The 13,500-nt window shown below is 38.2% G+C and overlaps 1 long non-coding RNA gene and 1 pseudogene across 2 annotated transcripts; both read right to left on the reverse strand.

Moving 5' to 3' along the window:
- Positions 1-1,435: 1,435 nt before the first annotated feature.
- On the reverse strand, positions 1,436-3,535 carry LOC143889593 (uncharacterized). Its single transcript, XR_013254862.1, has 3 exons — positions 3,403-3,535; positions 2,190-2,498; positions 1,436-1,987 (listed from the first exon to the last, which is right to left on the reverse strand). It is a non-coding gene; the product is annotated as an uncharacterized LOC143889593 (long non-coding RNA).
- Positions 3,536-7,685: 4,150 nt separating this feature from the next.
- Positions 7,686-12,972, reverse strand: LOC143889592 (alanine--glyoxylate aminotransferase 2 homolog 1, mitochondrial-like; annotated as a pseudogene). Its single transcript, XR_013254861.1, has 9 exons — positions 12,470-12,972; positions 11,513-11,743; positions 10,747-10,910; positions 10,016-10,184; positions 9,694-9,874; positions 9,089-9,313; positions 8,335-8,448; positions 8,138-8,224; positions 7,686-7,938 (listed from the first exon to the last, which is right to left on the reverse strand). The product of XR_013254861.1 is annotated as an alanine--glyoxylate aminotransferase 2 homolog 1, mitochondrial-like (transcript).
- Positions 12,973-13,500: the final 528 nt, after the last annotated feature.

The following is a 13,500-nucleotide window of genomic DNA, read 5'->3' on the forward strand; positions in this document are numbered from 1 at the left end:
CATTGTATTCTTAATTAGTTATTTTTTTGTGTGCACTTGAGTAGCAATGTTTTTACTGTGTGTGTGTAATTGGGGTGCAACTTGGGCGGGCTCAACCCGAACCCGACGGGTTCAACCTAATAAGAAGTCGGGTTGGGTTTTCTCAACCCGGGTTGAGTTCGGGTTAGGGGTGTAAACGAGCCGAGCCGAGCCTGGCCAGGCTCGGCTCGGCTCGTTAAGCTCACAAGTGAGGCTCGGCTCGGTCAGGCTCGCGAGCCTTACCGAGCTCGGGTTATATTATGTTCACACCCCTCATCTTCCCTGGACAGCCCTACTAGTGTAATTTGACTACTTTTTTTACAATATGGGGGGTGGTCCTAGTAACAAATGGGGTTCCAAAAATGAAGTGACATATTTTGCTCCCCCCTTTCACTCCATGGACAACCCTTTTAATGTATATATTAATATATAATATATATATTTAAATATATTAAATTCTTAACGAGCCTTAACGAGCCGAGCCGAGCCTGGCCTAACTCGGGCTCGGCTCGTTAAGGATTCGAGCCGAGCTCGAGCGAGCTTCAGAGCCCGAGCCAAAATTGACACCCTTAGTTCGGGTTGAGGGCTTTGGTAACCCGACCTGAGTGAACCCGACATTTTTAATATATTTTTTTATTTTTAAGCTTAAAATCCCAGGTCGGGTTCGGGTTGGCAAAAAGGGTTTCTCGGGTCGGGTTGAACCTCATCGGGTTGGAACTCAAGTCGGGTCGGGTTCAGGTTGAGCAAATGGTTCCCCGGGTCGGGTTCAAGTTGGCCTCAACCCGACCCGAGTTGCACCCCTAGTGTATCTGTGTTTTTTTTAGCCAACTACCTCAGTCGAGGGATCTTTTCCCTTGTTTTAATAAAAATTGCTTTACCATCCCAAAAAAAAAAAACAAGGTGAATCTTCCCATTAAAGATATAGTTATTACAATTCCCAAAAAAGCTCTTGCCATGGTAGCTAATTGACATAGGGTATCCCCACTCCAATTTTTAGGGTGGGACTATTCCCTAAGCGCACCCATAAACCACGCGCATCGGGTAAGGACAGGGGATTTGAACTTAAGCACAGGGGATTTGAACTCGCGTCAATGGGTCCAGGGAGCATACCCATGACTTTAAGCCAAAGAGCCACACCCCTGCGGGTTCACTTCTGCAGCCTCTTTTCCAAGAGAAAAGTGGCATTTCATTCTTCTGTCATGCCAAAATATTTGTCCACTGAGTCAGGTGCAGTTTGTCCATAACCATTAAGCTTTAGTAGTTCCCAACCTATCTCAACATTAAATTTAAATACCCAACACTTTCAAGGCAGCTGTAAAGGTTATCCGGGTTCAGTAAATTACTAAATAATGTTGAAGTCATTATAGCTGCATGTTGAAATATTAGTTTATTAAATAATTCAGCTTACTGACTAAAACATCTTGTACCTCCGGGAAACAATATACAAAGATTTAGATTTTTATCATATAATGGCATATCCTTGCTTCCACCACAGCTTTTTATGCTCCAATAAGAACAATAGTAAGTGTTTTTTTCTTGAAGAACCATGATAGAGGGATCTTAGATCTTTTGGAATGGTGGGGTAAGCCTTTTATGTGTTATTGTACACTAGAATCTCTTCGGTTGGAAGGAGATCTCGTTGCCTGGTTACTATTCTGATTTCACATCTAAATTCATTTGTCTCTCCCCAAGTTGCTCCATCCATCCTAGATGATATGCATGTTTGGAACTACATCTCATAAAGAAGAATTAAGAACTGATTTTTCAATTTCCTTCACAATTGATCTGTTCACAACAAACTAATTTTTCTTTTACCTTTTTTTGCAGGAATGCAGGCCATTTATTTCCAAGAACCAGTTCTTTGTTTGATCCCATGGCTACAAATCCAACTCGTCTTTCGACTCCCAGTCCCAATAGGCCAATTCTCACATACCTGAGAGGGCATAATCCAAGGCATCTACAAGGAAATCTGCATTGTACAGAAATAAGTCATGTCCAAAGCACATTTTATATCAATTGAATCTAAAACACTGTCCTAGCGATCTCAACTTAGTACATTCCTCCTTTGCACTTTGGGTTTAACAATGATAGATATAAGGGGCTCACACTTCTGTTAAGCACCTTATGTAGCACAGGGAAACGGTAATTTTATAGAGAGTGACAGAGTGCACCTGCATCATCTTTGGTGAAGCACATGGTGGTTTTATTCTGAACACATTTCCATGTAGCCCACCTTTCCCAACCAACACTCCCAGATATTTAATCAGGATTAGATATGTTAAGGAAAACACCAAAAGAATAAGGGCAAAAAAAGGAAAGTATTAAATGAGAACGCAGTAAATTTCACCCATATCTTATACTCTTACCTTTCAGTTTCTCAAACAAAACAGCTGTTTCAACCTTGGCAGGTGTCTTATCTTTCCTATCAGTGACAAGTTCTATCCCCACCATTAAGCCCCTGCCTCTCACATCTCCTATGACTGAAAAAGGGTAAAAAAAATGAAGTGCTCAAGAAATCCATAAGGGTAAATCAACCCAATGATGCATTACTACATTGGGTTGTATCTTATAAGCATTGCTAACAACTCTAGGAAAAAAAATTAAGAATTGATGGATACTAAATGTTTCTATACTCAACTCAACTCAACTCAACTAAGCCTTTGCCCCAAACTAGTTGGGGTTGGCTAAACTAAATGTTTCTATGCATAAAATAATTTAAGAACTGATGGATACTAAGCATTGCTACCCACAAGAATCTCATCATTCATTGCACTATAGAGCTAAACTAATAGGTTAAGCACTTTAAAGTTTAAAGTATAGGGAAATTTCAGTAAATTGTAGAAGACAAACAAGAAATAAAATGTGTTTTATCTATCTTAATACATGGCTATTCAAGATCAAATACTCAACAACTAAGCTTGAATGTATCCAAATCTAAGGCCCTGTTTGTTTTGGATATTTAGAACCGATTGCGAGTCCAAAACTGATTGTTGGACTCAAAACCGATTATGTCACCTATAAGAAAAAAAAAGTCAAATGAAAAAAAGTCCAGTGTGAAGGTCAGTTTATCTAAAAGGGTCAAAAGACCAGTGTTTAAAAACTTCTTGACTCGGCAAGGAACTCACCCGAGTCGACTCCTTTTTACCTCAGCCGCATTCCGCGTTGCACCACATCCGCATTCCGCGTTTTGCCCTACAGAGTCAATAAACTCCTTTGACTCTCCCGAGTTATGACCATGTAAACCGTGTCAACCGCATTCTTTGCCGCATCCGTGCCGAGTCGACAAGGATTTTTCTTGGCCGCGTTCCGCGTCAAATCCGCATTTTTAAACACTGCAAAAGACTAATAAGTCAACAGGAGATGCCAAAGGTCAAAGATGTTTACTTTCATATTTTTGCTGAAGATCTCTTAAACGCCCAATTAAGTGGGACCCAACATCGGCACAATGTAATTGCCGCTTCTCCTTGTCAAGAACCTTGAGCACTGCAAGTCCTCCAGCAGAACAGACCGGGTTCCCACCAAACTATCACAATTAAGTAGGACGAAATCACCTTTTGTTTTACTCCTTTTTAACCAAACTATCACAATTCCTTAAAAAGTCCTCCCTATATAATTAGGGAAGTGTAAAATAACAGTTGTTAGCCTTGCCGTCTTCGCCAACTAACAGAAATTAGAGGATTCCAGTGTCCCCTATGGTATGCGCCTTCGGATTGTCTGAAACTTTGGATAAGATTTTGAAGAGTGATAATTTGAGAAGTCGAAGATTTCTTATAGTTGATCATTTGTGCAATGTGATCATAAGCATGATAGATGATAGACCGTATTTTTATTCATTGCAGGTTAGCTAGGGAGGTGTAGAGATGCGTATTAGCTCCCTTTGACATCTTGGGTCTTTCCTCTTAGACTGGAAGAGATAGTTGAAAGTTAGGTATTAGCCCCTTAGCCAAAAGAAGAAAAAGACCTTTTGGTCTTTTTAGCTACTCTATGGGCTAATTGAAAGAACTCGAGAATAATCGAGTGTTTAAGGATAAAGTTAAAGGCTCTCAAATCATTTAGGCCCTTTTCGTTTGAGATTATGACAACCGATGGTGAGCCCCCATTATTTTTTACTCCAACAATCGGTTTGGGGGCTCACCATCGGTTACCATAATCTCGAACGAACAGGGCCTTAAAGGTGATTATGCTCACCGTTAGATGGATGAGAATGGATTAATTGCTTCAGAGTTTTGTGTCCGGCTACACCCTTGGATGTTTCTGGAAGAACATACGCACCAACGTAGAATGGCTGGCTAGAAAAGATGTGATCAGGACTAGAGAGGAGCTATTTGATCATCTTCTTCATTGATCCCTTGACATTGTATTCTTAATTAGTTGTTTTTGTGTGCACTCGAGTAGCAATGTTTTTACTGTGTGGGTGGGTGTGTAACAGGGGTGCAACTTGGGAGGGCTCAACCCGACCGACGGGTTCAACCTAATAAAAAGTCGGGTTGGGTTTTCTCAACCCGGGTTGAGGGCTTCGGCAACCCGACCCAAGTGAACCCGACATTTTTAATATATATACATGAGGAAAAGGATTGTACGCTCGAGTGCCCAATCACATGGGTCCCACATTTTTTGTGGTAATCCAAAGCATTCATTTGCAAGGCATAGATAGGGTGTGTACCAAAAATTAGCTCCAATGAATCAGCCTATCCCCTCCAAAAGTGGAGGGAAAAAATGGGCAGATTTGTGGACACACAGTGTCTGTCCATTTTGACCTCTACAAATGGATGGATTAAGATGATCCTATGGAGCTAATTTTTGGTACACACCCCATCTATGTAAGGGCCTTTCAAATGAATGTTTTGGATCGTGCTAACAAACTGGGCCCACATGTGATTGGGCACTCGAGCGTACCATAAGCTTGGTAGACTCGAGCGTACAATCATTTTCCTATATATATATATATATATATATATATATATATATATATATATATATAGAGGAAAGTGTTTCTACTCGGCCGAGTAGAAAAGCTTATCTACTCCACCCTTTAAAAAGTACAGTGGGCCCACACATTGTGGATGATCCAAAGCATTCATTTGATAGGTCTTAACATAGATAGGGTGTGCCCAAAAAATCAGCACCAAAGGGTCATCCTAGCCCTTCGTTTTGTTGGGCCTTGTAGAAACAGAATGGACGCATCTTACACAGTACGTTTATATGCGTCCATTCTGTTTCTACAAGGCCCAACAAAACGAAGGGCTAGGATGACCCTTTGGTGCTGATTTTTTGGGCACACCCTATCTATGTTAAGACCTATCAAATGAATGCTTTGGATCATCCACAATGTGTGGGCCCACTGTACTTTTTAAAGGGAGGAGTAGATAAGCTTATCTACTCGGCCGAGTAGAAACACTTTCCTCATATGTATATATATATATATATATATATATATATATATATATAGAGAGAGAGAGAGAGAGAGAGAGAGAAAACGGTTCCTACACATATGTGTAGAGAGTTCTCTACACACTAGCTTAAAATAAAGTGGGGGCCCACATTGTTTGGGTGATCCAAGCCATCCATTTTAAAGGCCCTCACATAGATAGGGTGTCTACAAAAAATCAGATCCATAAGATCATCCCAACCCTACGATTTGTGGAGGTAAAATGGATGTCTTTAAACCTTCACAAATTAGTCTATTTTTTGCCTCCACAGTTTGAATGGTTAGGATGATCCTATGGATCTGATTATTTGTGGACACCTTATCTATGTGAGGGCCTTAAAAATGAATGGTTTGGATCACCCAAATAATGTGGCCCCCATTGTATTTTAATCTGGTGTGTAGATAACTTATCTACACATATGTGTAGGAACCGTTTTCTCATATATATATATATTCTCATATATATATATATATATATATATATATATATATATATATATATATATATATATATATATATATATGAGGAATGATAGATACAAGGGAGCCCTTGCATAAAGAGCCGCAAAAGGGCTCTTGATTGGATCCACGTTATCAAATGCAACTAATTTTATGTTTTCAATTGATTTTAAAATGTAACTTAAAATGACGTTGATCCAATGAAAGGCTCTTTTGCTGCTCTTTATGCAAGGGCTCCCTTGTATGTATCATTGCTCTCTCTCTCTCTCTCTCTCTCTCTATATATATATATATATATATATATATATATATATATACTTTTTTAAGCTTAAAATCTTGGGTTGAGTCGGGTCAGGTTCGGGTTGGCAAAAAGAGTTTCTCAGCTCAGGTTGAACCTCGTCGGGTTGGAACTCAAGTCGGGTTCGGGTTGAGCAAATATTTCATCGGGTCAGGTTCAAGTTGGCCTCAACCCGACCCGAGTTGCACCCCTAGTGTGTCCGTGTTTTTTTTTTTTGCCGACTATCTCAGTCGAGGGATCTTTTCCCTTGTTTTAATAAAATTGCTTTACCATCCCCCCAAAAAAAAAAAAGTGAATCTTCCCATTAAAGATATAGTTATTACAATTCCCAAAAAAACTCTTGCCATGATAGCTAATTGACATAGGGTATCCCCACTCGAATTTTTAGGGTGGGACTATTCCCTACGCGCACCCATAAACCACGCGCGCATCGGGTACGCGCACCCATAAACCAGGCGCGCATCGGGTAAGCAGATTTGAACTCGTCAATGGGCCCGGGGAGCATACCCATGACTTTAAGCCAAAGAGCCGCACTCCTGCGGGTTCACTTTTGCAGCCTCTTTTCCAAGAGAAAAGTGGTATTTCATTCTTCTGTCATGCCAAAATATTTGTCCACTGAGTCAGGTGCAGTTTGTCCATAACCATTAAGCTTTAGTAGTTCCCAACCTATCTCAACATTAAATTTAAATACCCAACACTTTCAAGGCAGCTGAAAAGGTTATCCGGGTTCAGTAAATTACTAAATAATGTTGAAGTCATTATTGCTGCATGTTGAAATATTAGTTTATTAAATAATTCAGTTTACTAACTAAAACATCTTGTACCTACAGGAAACAATATACAAAGATTTAGGCTCTGTTCACTTGCCTTCTTGAGAAAGGAAAGGAGAAGAAAGTAAGCCAAATTTTCCTGTAATTGGACATGATTTGACATTTTCCGCCGTTCACTTGTTTTCTCAGGAAAGCGGAATTACACAGGTGAAAAATATAAATAATGACGTAGAAAACCAACTTTCTTGCACTTTTCCTCTAAATTTTCTCACCAAAAGGATGGAAAAATCACTTTCCTGAGAAAACCACTTTGCCTACATACTTTCTTTTCCTTTTTCGGCCAAGTGAACAACGGAATTTTCTCACAGTTTCTTTTCCTTTCTTTTCCAGTATTCCACGTCAGATTCTTTCCCTTTCTTTTCTTTTCCTGCAGCTAGAAAACAAGTGAACAGATTTTTATCATATAATGGCATATCCTTGCTTCCACCACAGCTTTTTATGCTCCAATAAGAACAATAGCGAGTGTTTTTTCTTGAAGAACCATGATAGAGGGATCTTAGATCTTTTGGAATGGTGGGTTAAGCCTTTTATGTGTTATTGTACACTAGAATCTCTTCGGTTGGAAGGAGATCTCTTCGCCTGGTTACTATTCTGATTTTACATCTAAACTCATTTGTTTCTCCCCAAGTTGCTCCATCCATCCTAGATGATATGCATGTTTGGAACTACAACTCATAAAGAAGAATTAAGAACTGATTTTTCAATTTCCTTCACAATTGATCTGTTCACAACAAACTAATTTTTCTTTTACCTTTTTTTGCAGGAATGCAGGCCATTTATTTCCAAGAACCAGTTCTTTGTTTGATCCCATGGCTACGAATCCAACTCGCCTTTTGACTCCCAGTCCCAATAGGCCAATTCTCACATAACTGAGAGGGCATAATCCAAGGCATCTACAAGGAAATCTGCATTGTACAGAAATAAGTCATGTCCAAAGCACATTTTATATCAATTGAATCTAAAACACTGTCCTAGCGATCTCAACTTAGTACATTCCTCCTTTGCACTTTGGGTTTAACAATGATAGATATAAGGGCTCACACTTGTGTTAAGCACCTTATGTAGCACAGGGAAACGGTAATTTTATAGAGTGAGAGAGTGCACCTGCATCATCTTTGGTGAAGCACATGGGTGGTTTTATTCTGAACACATTTCCATGTAGCCCACCTTTCCCAACCAACACTCCCAGATCTTCAATCAGGATTAGATATGTTAAGGAAAACACCAAAAGAATAAGGGCAAAAAAAGGAAAGTATTAAATGAGAACGCAGTAAATTTCACCCATATCTTATACTCTTTACCTTTCAGTTTCTCAAACAAAACAGCTGTTTCAACCTTGGCAGGTGTCTTATCTTTCCTATCAGTGACAAGTTCTATCCCCACCATTAAGCCCCTGCCTCTCACATCTCCTATGACTGAAAAAGGGTAAAAAAAATGAAGTGCTCAAGAAATCCGTAAGGGTAAATCAACCCAATGATGCATTACTACATTGGGTTGTATCTTATAAGCATTGCTAACAACTCTAGGAAAAAAAATTAAGAATTGATGGATACTAAATGTTTCTATACTCAACTCAACTCAACTAAGCCTTTGCCCCAAACTAGTTGGGGTCGGCTAAACTAAATGTTTCTATGCATAAAATAATTTAAGAACTGATGGATACTAAGCATTGCTACCCATAAGAATCTCATCATTCATTGCACTATACAGCTAAACTAATAGGTTAAGCACTTTAAAGTTTAAAGTATAGGGAAATTTCAGTAAATTGTAGAAGACAAACAAGAAATAAAATGTGTTTTATCTATCTTAATACAGGGCTATTCAATATCAAATACTCAACAACTAAGCTTGAATGTATCCAAATCTAAGCCCCTGTTTGTTTTGGATATTTAGAACCGATTGCGAGTCCAAAACTGATTGTTGGACTCAAAACCAATTATATCACCTATAAGAAAAAAAAAGTCAAATGAAAAGTCCAGTGTGAAGGTCAGTTTATCTAAAAGGGTCAAAAGACTAATAAGTCAACAGGAGATGCCAAAGGTCAAAGATGTTTACTTTCATATTTTTGCTGAAGATCTCTTAAACGCCCAATTAAGTGAGACCCAACATCGACACAATGTAATTGCCGCTTCTCCTTGTCAAGAACCTTGAGCACTGCAAGTCCTCCAGCAGAACAGACCGGGTTCCCACCAAAAGTGTTAAACTGGATTTTTTGGGCCATCACATGTGCTATCTCTGGGGTTGTCACCACCGCTCCTAATGGTAATCCATTTCCAATACACAACACATCCACAGTTCTGATGAAATGATCATGATTTTACATTTCAGGCCGAAATTTCCACCGAAGTTTCGGATTCGGGCTGGGACCAATTCCAAAAGTACATAATCCGAAATTTGGGTGAAATCCGAAATCTATAAGATTTTCCACCAAAATTGCAGAAATACCGAAATTTCGGCCTAAATTTCCAAAAGTTCCACCGAAATCTTGTAGAATACGGAAAATGTTTTCCAAAATTTTACATGATTTTGGCCGAAACCGAAATTTCGGTTGTGGCCAAAACGGACATTTAAAACCATGGAAATGATATTAAAATCTATATGTGCCTTTGAAGGAAACTAACGATTTAATGATATGGATGGCTATGGAGGTGAAAGGGAGACCTTTGCCATTGTGACTATGTCAGGAATGACACCCTGTGTTTCAAATCCCCAATAATGGCCTCCTGTTCGACCAAATCCGCTTTGCACTTCATCAGCAATGCAGACACCACCGGCCTTACGTACAATATCATATAACAATTTCAAGTATCCAGGGGCCAATTCGACTGCTCCTCCAACTCCCTAAAAATTATCAAAATAATAAAATGCCTTTTCACAAAAAAAAGAAAAAAAAGAAAGAAAAAAGAAAAAGTATTGTCCTTATATGGGGTTAGCAAACACTAAAAGTAGACCTCCAGTATGAAAATATTTAGAAACTCAGACCTGAATGGTTTCTGCAATAAAGCCTGCGACTTTTCCAGAAGTACCAAAGTCAATGTGATCTTGTAAATATTTGGCATAATGAATGGATTCAGAACCAAATACTCCACGATATGGATCTGGATTCACAACATGATGAATTTCACCCTGCAGAAGTTTAGGGAAAATATCGCTGAGATGATATGGACATAACAAAATTATTGTCTTTCAAAGTGTTTTCGTAAATTTCCCCACTTAATTTGATCTAAATACACAAAATGGTTGTGATATGAAAATTGACAAAAGTACTTCTTCCATAGAGTTTTCATTTTCCTGGCTTCAACAAAGTTCTTATCCATCAAAAGAAAAGTTCTTTAACTTAAATAGCAAAAAATAGAAAGGAACACCTTTTTTTAATTCAAACTAGGCACCATAAACATGTATTTGAATGGAAACATCATGGAAGCCTATGTTGGATGTACAGGTGAGATACAATGACTGGGCAGAGAAAAATATCACTGGCAATAAAATTAAATTGATTTACTTGAAATACAGGCGGATAATCTAGTTGTCAACTTAGCAAAACACCATGCACTTGAGAAGTGACAACAGAAAAGTATAAATTTCATACATGCATCTCAGAAACTCAAACTAAGCAACAATCTTGTGCCCAATTTGTAAACGTCATGCTTATTTATACTAAAGTTTGATTATATGGAAAGAGATCCTAAAAAGGTCCTATTTTATACACCAACCTGAGGTATTTCCAAGTATTTAGGGCAGTGAGTCCTATTGTTCCAGCACTTCCACCATGATATGCATTTCTTAAGGCAGCCATACCAAGATTACCACTATACAGTCGAGCCATCAGCATTGCCAATTCATTTGCTTCTGTTCCAGAATTGACAAAATATACAACCTGCATTTTCACCAAGGTGCATTACGAGTAGCATATAAGTGTCATCTAAAGAGAAAGAATCCATCATAACAGTACTTTTACATCCGAGTAAATGTAAGCCCACATAGTAGTAAAAATAACAGAAAAGAGAAGCAGCTAGAAATTATGCAACAACAATCACAATCTAGGGGTGCATATTGGGTCAGGTCGGGACAGTCGGGTTGAACTTTTGCTAAAAAATGAGTTGGAATCGACCCAAACCTGGCCTGATTTTATGGTAAAAGATCAACCTGAATTCCCAAAAATCGTCCCGAGATGCACCCTATCACAATCTGGAATGGATTTCTCTAATTCAAATGGAAATAACTAACATAAATAATCTATGATCTGCACGGTAAAAGAGGGCTGCTCAGACCATTCTACAGGACAAACATATGTCAATCATACAATTATATTGAATTGAAACAAAACCATCCAACAACACCTCATACACAATTTTTTTGAAAATCAGCACAAACTAATGTCATAAATGCACATATGAAATGGTATGATCTTAACAAGTTAAGGCATTTTAAGATTCCATATCCAGCATCACAAAGTACGGAAAATGTAAAGAGTAATACCTTTAGGTTTCCAGGCATTTTTTATGCCAATGCTTCGGCAAATTCGGCGATTGCATGGTGTAAGTATATGGTCGTAGTATGCTGGAGAAGCTTGGTTTGCTCCATAACAGCATTCAACACATCTGGGTGACAATGTCCACAAGATACAGTAACAATTCCTGCAAAAGCATCGAGGTAACGCCTTCCATTCTCATCGAATAGATATTGCATCTTGCCCTCAACAATATTGAGCTGAACACAAAAACATAGGATAAAAAATCAACTTTGGAATCAAATTGTGTCGAGTATTCTGGTTGCAAATCATTTCCTTACGTCGTTCTTAAAATGGCGATCAAAACAGAAGTAAAGATCATTAAAAAGACAATATTTTAGTGACAATGAAACAGAGAAGCACACATTGACTGCTCTAAATCGAAGATCCAATTGTAAATTGAGTAAAACAGAATCTTTAAACACCTAGAAACCCTGTGCAAATGCTCCTTGAAGAACCTAGACTAAAGATCAAAATAATGAAAAATCTAAAATGACAAAACAATGGAGAAATTTGAAGTTAAGAAATTCGATAGTGGCAATCCCAGCAAGAACATTGTGCCACGAATGCAACCATTCGCCTCAAGAACTCCAAAAATTCACCACATTTTTCATCAAAGAACCTAATGTGCAAAGAATAAGATACTAAATATCTAAAAATCCATCAAAGTAATCTTGCAAGACGAATTTTGAAATTAGAAATTTAAAAAAGAGATTTTTAAGGCACTAATTCAATCCCCCAACTTGGAAGCTCAAAACCCAGTATATAAAACCAATAAAACCACCAAAAAATAACCTTTTCTCGATTATTTCACACTTTTGACCTAATTTCAAAACCCTAACTCTCATAATCCTAAACCCTAGGTCTCCAAATCCTACTACTCTGGGAGAATCTAGAGTTAAAAAAATATGGGAAAGACAATATACCGGTTTCTGATAGTAATAGAACAGAGATGGGCCAAGAAATTTCTTCCTTTTCTCAAGAATCTCATCCCCAAAAGGTCCTTTATAGGGTTTTGGTTGATAATCAAAAGGAGGAAGTTTCGGAGCCGAAGAAAATCGATGACAAAGGAACTGCCCAAACCTTTCTTTTAATTCGAAGCTTCTCTTCAAGAGATTTCTCTGTAGAAACATGATTGATTGAGGACAAGTTATGAAGAAAATTTAGGGTTTTTCTCCCTTTTTCTCTAAACAGTAAACACTGCTCTCTCTTCTTTTTTTCTGGGCTCGGAGCTTTTGAGAAAAATGAGACATATTTCGCGCCCTTTTTATAGGATTTTCCCCTTTTTTTGTAAAGGTCTGATGCTAGACAAGAAAATGTGTTTTTTTTTAAGAGGAAGAAAGATTCGAACTGAAATATTGAATTTGTTATGGTGGAATTCATGTTTTTTTAAGGTACTTCCTTCCTGGTTGAAATCTTTCCAAATCAACGAATAGCAAGGATCTTCCATCAGAGTTTCTTAGAGTAGGGGTGTAAGTACTAAGTAGTCGAGAGGGAGAAGTCAAGGATTTACCTGAAATTTACCTAGTTGAATAGTGGTAAGCATGGTTTTAAATTTCGACCGAAATCCAATATTTCGGGTCTATGTGGAGACCGAAACCGAAATCGGGTATACCCGAAAAGTTACAAAATTTCGGACGAAATTTTGAAATTTCGTTTTTCCCAAAATTTCTTCCGGAATTTAAAAAATCTCTATTTTTTTTATTATTTAATAGTTTCATGAAATAGCCGAAATTTTGGCTGAGATAAAATTTAGTTTAATGTATTTTGTCGGATTTCAACCGAAATTTCGAAGGGTGAGCACCGAAACACATTCCGAAACTGAAATTTGAAACCATGGTAGTAAGCACTGTTTGATTGTCAACCTTGTGGATAGTGGTAGGGAGTGTCATTACCAATAGAGAGAGTGAGAGAAGACGGAGGTGTACATCTCAGTTGTTTCATGTCCTTTTTTGTG

Source organism: Tasmannia lanceolata, unplaced genomic scaffold (genome assembly GCF_043159265.1).
Source record: "Tasmannia lanceolata isolate RefF3 unplaced genomic scaffold, GAP_Taslan_0.1 ptg000013l, whole genome shotgun sequence".
In the NCBI taxonomy this organism is placed as follows: domain Eukaryota; kingdom Viridiplantae; phylum Streptophyta; class Magnoliopsida; order Canellales; family Winteraceae; genus Tasmannia; species Tasmannia lanceolata.